Source organism: Ranitomeya imitator, chromosome 2 (genome assembly GCF_032444005.1).
Source record: "Ranitomeya imitator isolate aRanImi1 chromosome 2, aRanImi1.pri, whole genome shotgun sequence".
Taxonomy (NCBI): domain Eukaryota; kingdom Metazoa; phylum Chordata; class Amphibia; order Anura; family Dendrobatidae; genus Ranitomeya; species Ranitomeya imitator.
In genome coordinates this window covers 498,090,154-498,100,555 of record NC_091283.1, presented here as the reverse complement: position 1 = coordinate 498,100,555, position 10,402 = coordinate 498,090,154, and positions in this window count along the sequence as shown.

The following is a 10,402-nucleotide window of genomic DNA, read 5'->3' as shown; positions in this document are numbered from 1 at the left end:
GGAAAATTGAGTTTCTACACAGACCTTAGAAGGATTCGGCTAGTTAGTTTTTAGGGTATGTGCACACGTTGTGGATTCTACTGCGATCTACTGTATGGGGTCACGTGGGGCCGCTCATTTACAGTCATGAATATGCGGCTCCACCCCTATGGGAGGTGGAGCCGCATATTCATGACTGTAATCGGCAGCCCCACGTGACCGCATACAGTAGAAGGTGCGGCCAGGACAGGAAGCAGCGACAGCCAACGAGGGAGCTGGGTGAGTATTTTCAGAATAGCGGGGTGGGGGGCGCACAGGGGGTGGGGACATGGAGCTTTATTTTAAACACGAAAAACCACAAAAAAAATGAATTATTCATATCTTTTTTCCGGTACCGGAATTATCTGGACGTGTGAGACTGGCCTTTTGTGAACTGCAATAAACTGATTTTACTAGAGAAATATATGTGACGTCACCGCTGTGCTCTGCTTTACGGCCGGCGCTGACACAGTGGACGCCGGGGGACGTGACAGACATCGGAATGTGAGTATGTAGTGTTTTTTATTTTTTTAACTTTTACAATGGTAACCAGGGTAAATATCGGGTTACTAAGCGCGGCCCTGCGCTTAGTAACCCGATGTTTACCCTGGTTACCCAGGTGCTGCAGGGGGACTTCGGCATCGTGGAAGACCGTTTCAACGATGCCGAAGTTGTTCCCCTGACCATTGGTCGCTGGAGAGAGCTGTCTGTGTGACAGCTCCCCAGTGACCACACAACGACTTACCAACGATCACGGCCAGGTCGTATCGCTGGTCGTGATCGTTGGTAAAACGTTTAGTGTAAAGGTACCTTAACTCTACCACCACTTATCGGATTTAGCAATCCTAAAAATCAATATTGACCCCTTAAGTCATGCAGGCATGGCTACAGTCATTGCGCACAGTTCTGAGTGTTGACTGTCGGCACACCCCAACACTTTGACTTAAGGTACCATCACACTCAGCAACTTTACAACGAGAGCGACAACGATCCGTGACGTTGCAGCGTCCTGGATAGCGATCTCGTTGTGTTTGACACGCAGCAGCGATCTGGATCCCGCTGTGACATCGCTGGTCGGAGCTAGAAGTCCAGAACTTTATTTCGTCGTCAGGTCGGCATGTATCGTCATGTTTGACAGCAAAAGCAACGATGCCTGCAACGTTTTACATGGAGCTAACAACCAGCGAGAATGATAAGTGAGTCGCCGTTACGTCACAGGATCGCTCCTGTATCGTTCTGGAGTTGCTGTGTTTGACGTCTCTACAGCGACCTAAACAGCGACGCTCCAGCGATCGGCTCGTTGTCTATATCGCTGCAGCGTCGCTGAGTGTGACGGTACCTTAACAGCTCATGGTGCAGTGCATCAGTGCCGAGCTGGCTGTCAGTCAGTGCCTGGGTGTACTTACAGCAACCTCTGTCCTTTGAGCAGTGACTGTAGGCACGCCAGCACCTGCATGACTGAAATCCGGTGGCTCCCGGTGATCACGTTCATTTCCTCCCAGGTGCCGCACTTTCAGTAAAGTGGCCGGGCACCTACATAACACTCATTACCTGAGGTTCAGGCGTGTGGACATATCACTTATGCAACCTGTGCACCAAGGGTAAGGGGGCCCATTCTCCCCTCCAAAGCAGGAAACCACTTTGTCACTTAGAAAAAGAGGGGCCCATATACTGTTCTTGCACAGGCGTCCTTTTCTCTCTATGTCAGGTACTGGTGCAGATGAAGGCTATATCTGCAGGTTAATACCGTTATCGGTCATGACCGGTTCCCTTTAAGTCTGGGGAGAGTAAAGTAATATAGAGACAGAGAGTCGCACACAGTATTGTTGGTTTCTATTGTTCATCTTTCCCCTGAACTGAATTCACAGCAACACTGCTCAGTACTGTAGTATAAGTTCCTTCAGGATGAGGCTGCTCCTGAACATGGGCTAATTGGACAGGGTACTGGCAGATATGAGTGAGTTCTGACCTCCGGTCTCTAAGGGACATGATAGCAGCTAGTCTCCACCTCCTAGCTCAGAGATAACTAATACTAAAGGCCCAACAAAGGGGAAAACTAATAAAAATCATCCAGTAAACAAGTCATATAGTGGCCAGAGATGGTGTCATTTCTCATGTACACATGACAGCTTATTCTCAAAAGTCCCTGAAACTACCTATAAACTTTAAGAGTATTTTTTTGTCTCACTGTTTAGGACTGTCTCTCACTAAGATTGAGTGAGTCATATGAATACACGCTAATAATCACTCTCAGCCCAAGTCATGGCATTCATTGGCCTCCTACACATCTACACCTAGCACTGACTCGCTTGGATCAGTAGATAAGGACATCATTCACCATCACTCATGTTTCACTGGAAAATCCTGAAGTCATAACATAAACCTTCTCTGCGAGGACAACAACATGACGACAACAACACGGAAACTAGGAAACTCCTATGCGTTTAATGGGGTGAGCTACAGCTCCGGAGGGCATTTGCATAAATGCTGCTGCGTGATCCCTTTTTATGTGGTAATGCTGTAATACTACACCCTGAGATGTTTTTGGACTGAAAACAAAATATTGTTTCATCTGATGCTCTCTTAAAAAGGTAATGGCACTGGAAAGAGAAAAATGCCTTTAATATAGTGGCACAATATGGCGGCACAACATATAAACTCCTTTAGTGCTGTTCTAGGGACTGGAAACTTAAGGTACCTTCACACTGAACAACTTAACGATAATGATAGCGATCCATGACGTTGCAGCGTCCTGGCTAGCGATATCGTTGTGTTTGACACGCAGCAGCGATCTGGATCCTACTGTGACATCGTTGGTCGGAGCAGAAAGTCTAGACCTTTATTTTGTCGCTGGATCACCCGCTGACATCGCTGAATCGGCATGTGTGACGCCAATTCAGCGATGTATTCACTGGTAACCAGGGTAAACATGAGGTTACTAAGCGCAGGGCCGCGCTTAGTAACCCGATGTTTACCCTGGTTACCAGTGTAAATGTAAAAAAAAACAAACACTACATACTTACATTTCGGTGTCTGTCGCGTCCCCCGGCGTTCTGCTTTCCTGCACTGTGTCAGCGCTGGCCGGCCGTAAAGCAGATTACAGCGGTGACATCACCGCTCTGCTTTACGGCCGGCGCTTACACAGTGCAGGGAAGCAGACGCCGGGGGACGCGACAGACACCGGAATGTAAGTATGTGCTGTTTTTTTTTTTTTTTTTTACATTTACACTGGTAACCAGGGTAAACATCGGGTTACTAAGCGCGGCCCTGCGCTTAGTAACCCGATGTTTACCCTGGTTACCCGGTGACTTTGGCATCATTGGTCGCTGGAGAGCTGTCTGTGTGACAGCTCTCCAGCGACCACACAGCGACGCTGCAGCGATCGGCATCGTTGTCTAGATCGCTGCAGCGTTGCTAAATGTGACGGTACCTTTAGGTTCACTTATCTATGACCCTAACAAGCTTTTATAATTTACACTTCAGTGACAATTTAGCTAATTTGGTTTAACCATTATGAATCTGGTAACCCTGAGAGGGGGAGATAAGCAGCTCTGGGAGGGCCCCGCTGGTGCCAATCGGCTGAGCAGCCATCAATATGCAATGGCTTAAGCGGCACACAATATTTACTGCAGATTTAGTTGTATTTGTTTTTGGATCTCAGGTTCCTGTTCCTATTTGCATTCTAGAATCTATGCGGCTGGAAGGATTTGTATTGGGAACAGTGGGAATTATGGGATGTGCACCACTGCCACCTAGTGGCTGCTTTATCAAATTGCATCATATTACTTTTACGCACGGTAAAGACATTATTTTGATGGGCAAAAATAGGTTTTCAGTAACCATGCCTTCCCAATGTTTTGACAGGGCCCCTAATGCCAACTATGCCTGTGCCTAAAGAAGAGTTACCATTTAAGAACTACAAGTGCTTCTTAGTAAATTAGAATATCATCAAAAAGTTAATTTATTTCAGTTTTTAAATACAAAAAGCGAAACTCATATATTATATAGGGTCATTAGAAACAGAGTGATCTATTTCAAGTGTTTATTTCTGTTAATGTTGATGGTTATGGCTTACAGCCAATGAAAACTCAAAAGTCATTATCTCAGTAAATTAGAATAATTAACAAAAAAACACCTGCAACGGCTTCCTAAGCATTTAAAAAGGTCCTTTATTCTGTTTCAGTAGGCTCCACAATCATGGGGAAGATTGCTGACTTTACAGATGTCCAGAAGGCAGTCACTGACACATTCCACAAGGAGGGTAAGCCACAAAAGGTCATTGCTAAATAAGCTGACTGTCCACAGAGTGCTGTATCCAAGCATATTAATGGAAAGTTGAGTGGAAGGAAAAAGTGTGGTAGAAAAAGGTGCACAAGCAACCGGGATAACCACAGCCTTGAAAGGATTGTTAAGAAAAGGCCATTCAAACATTTGGGGGGATTCACAAGGAGTGGACTGCTGCTAGAGCCATTGCTTCAAGAGCCACCACACACAGAAGTATCCAGGACATGGGCTACAAGTGTCGCACTCCTTGTGTCAAGTCACTCATGACCAATAGACAACACCAGAAGTGTCTTACTTGGGCCAAAGAGAACAAGAACTGGAATGTTGCTCAGTGGTCCAAGGTGTTGTTTTCAGATGAAAGTAAATTTTACATTTCATTTGGAAATCAAGATCCCAGAGTCTGGAAGAAGCGTGGAGAGGCCACAATCCAAGCTGCTTGAGGTCTAGTGTGAAGTTTCCACAATCAGTGATGGTTTGGGGAGCCATGTCATCTGCTGGTGTAGGTACACTGTGTTATATCAAGACCATAGTCAGCACAGCCGTCTACCAGGAAATGTTAGAGCACTTCATGCTTCCCTCTGCAGATAAGCTTTTTGGAGATGGAAATGTAATTCTCCAGCAGGACTTGGCACCTGTCCACACTGCTAAAAGTACCAATACCTGGTTTAAAAACAACAGCATCACTGTGCTTGATTGGCAGCAACTCGCCTGAACCTTAACCCCATAGAGAATCTATGGGGTATTGTCAAGAGGAAGATGAGACACCAGACCCAACAATGCAGACGATTTGAAGGCTGCTATCAAAGCAACCTGGGCTTCCATAACCCCTCAGCAGTGCCACAGGCTGATCGCCTCCATGCCACGCCGCATTGATGCATTAATTGATGCAAAAGGAGCCCCGACCAAGTATTGAGTGCATTTACTGAACATATGTTTCAGTAGGTCAACATTTCAGATTTTAAAATTATTTTTCAAGCTGGTATTATAAAGTATTCTAATTTACTGAGATAATGACTTTTGGGTTTTCATTGGCTGTAAGCCATAATCATCAACATTAACAGAAACACTTGAAACAGATCACTCTGTGTATTGATTCTATATAATGAGTTTCAGTTTTTGTATTGAAGAACTGAAATAAATGAACTTTTTGATATTCTAATTCTGTGAGAAGCACCTGTAAATGGTGCATATTATTGAGTACAATATGGAGGTGTTGTTTTGCTATAGATATTTCTATTTTATGTATTTCCTTTAAGTAGAGGGCTTTTCGGTCTCTTTCGTCCCGCTACATTTAGCCCACCTTGGGTCTCTCCCTAAGGTGGCTAGTGTGCTGTTCCATGTATATTCCTCAGTTTCCATGTATGTTGTTATATTTTACTCTGCTGCCACCCAATGGCGTTTTTCTGTATGGCAGCTTGTTTTTCATGTATTTCTTGTGGGCATGTCTTACATCCGGTTCAGGGGTCAAATCTTCTCTTCCTCTGGCAGCCATTTCCAGTTTACTTTCTGTTGTGAGAGGACGTGCTTTTGAACTGGGCTTAGGAAGGCATCAGTCTTTCGACCACTCTTTCATGCTGCTCACACTTGCAGACACATTTGGTGCTACATCTTACTGTACCCTGTCTACCCTGCATTTCTGGAGAAGTTCTGTATTACCAGTTATATGCTGTATGTCCAGATCAACAAAATAAATAAATCTGGATTACACAATCCCTGGAGTGCATCATCTCTCTGGACGCTGAGCAGCATTGGTCCTGTCTGCCTCATATCGAGGAAATGCGAAGGTACGATTATCTCTCTCACAACTCTTATTAGTCTGCGACACCTTCATTCGCCTCATGTGGGGACAGAACAGTCGAAAGATTGCCTTGAAGCCCGGCCAGAATCACCCTTATACCACTATTCACGTGCCCGCTCTCTGCCCGCTCACATAGTGCAGCCCTGCTCTGCTAAGAAATCTCCTGCAGCATCACCTCAGACTGCATTGTACATAAAGACTCTCTGTGTATTATACCGCACTGCTGCAGATCGTCGGACCGCAGAACCCCACAATTCTCCAACAACACCTTGGGAATCTTATCAGGGGGTCGCAACTAAGCTGCACCGCAATTTCCAGCCCCCAATTTAAAGGTTCAGTTTCTTAAAGGGACAGCGCACCTTAAATCAAAATGGCCGAAAAGGACCTTCCACAGTTCCCCAATGCTGAAACAGAGCAAATACAACCTGATACTGTCCATTATGAAGACCAGGAAGCCGAGCCCGCTTCCACAGCAGACCCAGATGCACGACCAGTACGTTCCATCAAGCCAACATTAAAGGTCCTCGAGAATTACTGTTCCACAAGGGATGAGTTCAATGACAACTTGGACGACCTATGGGAACGAGTCGCCTCCCTTATGTCAAGCGTCCAACGCCATAAAAATGATGCAGCGGGTTTACAGGACACTATAAGACAGCTAGACGTGGCCCACGGCAGATACAAGAGACTGTCCACAAAGTATGCTGCCTTCCTAAAAGAATCTAAAATCGACGAAGCCCTATCAGAGTTAAGCAAGGCAGATTCCACAGACAGAGAAAGGGACGCCGCCGTGCAAGACGCCAAAGATAAAGCGGAGCTTCGTATCACCCATCTGCAAGAAACTAGATCGCACAGGTCAGCCTCGTCTAAACACTCTGCTCGGTCATACAAATCATCCTGCTCAAGAACTTCAGCCCTCAGCGACAGAATCCTAGAGGCCCGTTTAAATGCAGAGCGGTCCAAACTAAGACGTTCATACACCGAAAAGAAAGCAGAAGCAGAGGCTCGAGCAAAGATTCTTCAAGCAGAAGCGAAGAGAGCAGAAGCAGAGGCTCGAGCAAAGATTCTTCAAACAGAAGCAGAAGCGAAGAGAGCAGAAGCAGAGGCTCAAGCAAGGATTCTTCAAACAGAAATGGAGGAAGAAATTGCATTAGCCGAAGTAAAAATACTCGAGCAAGCATTGAAGCAAAACCTCGACCCAATTTGCCTGCCACCACAGGAAGAAGACGACCCAGCTGTTCGTACCAGAGACTACGTGCAGAAACAGATACCTGCAGCGCACACCTTCTCCAGTGACGTTCAACCCAACATTGCGGAAACGTCCAAGTCAGCCCAACCTATGGTGCCAGTATCGCCCACAGCCCCTACAGAGACCCAAGACCAACGCCGTGATGTACCCCCTCAGGAGCAATCATCATCGCAAGACGACCACAAGGCACACTCCAGCCCGCCTCCACAGTTCAAGCAGCAGTCATCGGAATCTCTAGAGGTTAAACCACAGCTCAACCCTGCAGCGACATCATTCTACCCGGGAACAATTCACCCTTCCACGCCACACAGCTTATACGCCCGAGGGGCACCACAAGCTAATATGGTAACAAGGAGTGAAGGATCAGACATGTCCGAGTTTGCCAGGTTCATGGTGAGCAGGGAGCTAATCAGCACTAGCCTCTCAAAATTCGACGACCGTGCAGAGAACTACAGAGCCTGGAAAGCAACCTTCAAGGCCGCCATTGCTGATCTCAACCTATCCGCGGAGCAGGAGCTCGACCTCATGGTAAAATGGTTGGGTCCTGAATCCACAAACCGTATCAAGAGTCTTAGGACCGTCTATGTGGGGCAAGCTGAAGCAGGTCTCGCTGCGGCCTGGCAGAGACTTGAAAGAACCTACGGCAGCGCTGAAGCCATAGAAAAGTCCCTATTCAAGAGACTGCAGAACGTTCCAAGAATCAACCTTAAGGAAGCCCACAAGCTTCTGGATTTAAGTGACCTGCTTATGGAGCTGGAACTTGCTAAAAGAGACCCTCGTCTGTCTGGACTGTGCTACCTGGACACTGCCCACGGGGTGAACCCGATCATCTCAAAGCTGCCACACAGTCTGCAAGAGAAGTGGGCAGTGTGCGTCTCCAGGTATAAAAGGTCACATGACGTCACCTTTCCTCCGTTCATTCAGTTCTGCAAGTTCATTGACGAACAAGCCCAAATGAGGAACGACCCTAGCCTCGACTTCCTGGAGTCTAACACTGCAGCTCCAGCAACACCTTCATCAAGGTATGAAAGCGTCGCACATAGACGCAAGGACTCAAGGAACAGTGTAAGCGTCAGAAAGACTAACCTGCCATCACCTGCAGTACCTGCCGACAAGCAGTACACTATTCCGTCGAGGGATAAGTCTTTCAATCGTGAGTGTCCCATTCACAAAAAACCACACTCACTGAACAAATGTAGAGGCTTCAGGTCCAAAACCATGCAGGAGCGCAAGAAAATCCTCAACGAACTTGGGGTATGTTTCAAGTGCTGCGCTTCATCAGAACACATGGCCAAGGACTGTAAATCTGCCATTAAGTGTGAAGAGTGTCATAGCGACAGACACCCATCAGCCTTGCACCCAGGCTCAGCCACCAGCGATCCAGCAGTCGCAGTTACCTCTGGTCCCGCTACAAACCATGGCGGGGAGCCACAGAATCACGCCAAGTCCACCACAGCTGTGTCCTGCTCATGCTCAGAGGTATGTGGGGAGAATCAAAGTGCTAAATACTGTGCCAGGATATGCCTAATCAGATTCTATCCAGAAGGGCAGCCAGAGAAGGCTGTAAAAATGTATGCCATCATTGACGATCAGAGCAATCGATCCCTAGCTGGACCTAAGTTCTTTGAAGCCTTTAGAATCAAGGGACCAGCAACGCCCTACACTCTGAATACTTGCTCGGGGCGCATAGAGACTAGCGGCAGAAGAGCACAAGGTTTCATCGCTTCTCCTGTCAATGAAGACGTAGAAATACCCCTACCTACGCTAATTGAATGCGATCAAATACCAGACCAAAGGGATGAGATCCCTACTCCGGAAGCTGCTTTCCACCAACCACACTTAAGGCACCTAGCCAGCGTTATCCCACCTTTGGACACAGATGCTGAAATCCTACTTCTGCTCGGCAGAGACAATTTGAGGATACATAAGGTCCGCCAACAGTGTAATGGTCCTGACTACGCCCAGAGACTTGACTTGGGGTGGGTAGTCATAGGAAATGTATGCTTGGACCAAACAGGAGTCCACTCCTTTAAGACGTACGTACGCCGAGACGGGCGCACTACCTTCTGCAAACCATGTCCTCATCACTATGAGGTGAAGGAAAAGCTTCCAGATTCCGTAGAGCTGCCTGATGTTATCCCTTCTCCCTATGCAGACGACTTGGGAAAATTGGTGTTTCATACCACTAAGGATGACAACAAAGTAGCCCCATCTATGGAAGACAAGGAATTTGTCAGGATAATGGACAATGAGTTCCTTAAGGACGAAACCAATCACTGGGTTTTCCCCTTACCCTTCTGAGCTACCAGGGTAAGGCTCCCGAACAATCGTGAACAAGCCTTGTCCAGATTTAACTCTCTCCAGCGCACGCTAAGCAATAAACCGGAGATGAAAGAACACATTGTCACCTTTATGGGCAAAATATTCCATAACAACCATGCGGAGCCAGCGTCTCCCTTAAAGGAAAACGAGGAGTGCTGGTACCTACCCTCATTTGGAGTATATCACCCGAAGAAACCTAAACAAATTAGAGTTGTCTTTGATTCAAGCGCCAAACATCAAGGCGTATCTCTCAATGATGTCCTCCTCACAGGTCCTAATCTGACAAACAACTTAGTAGGAGTGTTGATGAGGTTCAGGAAAGAGCCCATTGCCATCACCGCCGACATTGAACAGATGTTCCACTGTTTCATAGTCCGAGAGGACCACAGGAATTTCCTCAGGTTCCTGTGGTACAAGGACAATGACCCCAGCAAAGAGATGGTGGAGTATCGCATGCGGGTGCACGTATTCGGGAACAGCCCTTCACCCGCTGTGGCAACATATGGCCTGCGGAGAACCGCACAAGAAGGAGAGTCCGAGTATGGAACAGACGCCAGAGACTTTGTAGAGAAAGACTTCTACGTAGATGATGGACTAAAATCTCTACCTACAGAAGAAGCTGCAATCGACCTACTCAAAAGGACCCAACATATGCTGTACCGAGCTAAGCTTAGACTGCACAAAATTGCTTCAAACAGCCCGGCTGTCATGAGAGCCTTTGAGTCAAGCGA